The 1,012-nt window shown below is 34.7% G+C and overlaps 1 non-coding gene across 1 annotated transcript; it reads left to right on the top strand.

The window, feature by feature from the left end:
- Positions 1-595: 595 nt before the first annotated feature.
- Positions 596-705, top strand: LOC132213989 (U6 spliceosomal RNA). Its single transcript, XR_009448101.1, has one exon. It is a non-coding gene; the product is annotated as a U6 spliceosomal RNA (small nuclear RNA).
- The last annotated feature ends 307 nt before the right edge of the window (positions 706-1,012 follow it).

The following is a 1,012-nucleotide window of genomic DNA, read 5'->3' as shown; positions in this document are numbered from 1 at the left end:
AAAATGGAGACTAGGAAAATATAGAAAAGATTATCAAAATAAGAGTTGGTTATTTGAGAAGATGCAAATTGTAACCACAATGAGATATGACCTCATACCTGTTAGGATGGCTATATGGCTATTATAAAAAAGATATGAGATAACAAGTGTTGGCAAGGACGTGGATAAAACAGAACCCTAATGTACTGTTGTTGTTTTTTTTAATGTAAATTGGTATGGTCATTACAGAAAAAGGTATGGAGATTCCTCAAAAAACTAAAAATAAAACTACCATATGATCCAACAGTCCACTTATGAGTAGATATACAAGAAGTGAAAACAGGATCGTAAAGAGATATCTACATTCCCATGCTCATTGCTGCATTATTCAGCCTTAAGAAAGAAACAGACGCTGCCATTTGCAAAAACACAGGTGGACCTAGAGGTCAGAAGTCAGACATGGAAAGATCGTTTACTGCAAGAACTCACTTATGTACATTTCAGCTGCACAACTTTATAATACGGCATCCATATACTGGATTGTGTGCTCACCACCCGAAGTCTAATCTCCTTCCGTCACCATATGTTTGGCCCGATGATATCTGGCACATAATAGATTCTCAATAAATATTTGGCAGCACATATACTAAAGGAATGATACAGAGAAGGTTAGCATGGGCCCCGAGTAAGGATGACATGCAAATTCGTGAACTGTTCCATATTTTTAGAGAGTTAAATGTTATGTGATGAAGGTATGGACTTTGTGGTAATTATTTCCCAATATACACATGTGTCAAATCATCGTTCACCTTAAACTTATGCAATATTGTCAATGATATCTCAATAGAGCTGAGTGGAAGAGGAAAATGAATCCCTCCATAAATAAATAAATATAAAAAAATGAAAAAGAAATTAAGTCAGAATTTGCCACAGGTCAGAAAATTATACACATTCAAGTGTTTGTGTTCCCTTGTGTACTTGTTCAGCACAATGAAATATAATTTGTAAAAATTGAAAGAATAGACCCAACTAA

Source organism: Myotis daubentonii, chromosome 12 (genome assembly GCF_963259705.1).
Source record: "Myotis daubentonii chromosome 12, mMyoDau2.1, whole genome shotgun sequence".
Classification (NCBI taxonomy): domain Eukaryota; kingdom Metazoa; phylum Chordata; class Mammalia; order Chiroptera; family Vespertilionidae; genus Myotis; species Myotis daubentonii.
This window is presented reverse-complemented; position numbering and strand designations above follow the sequence as displayed.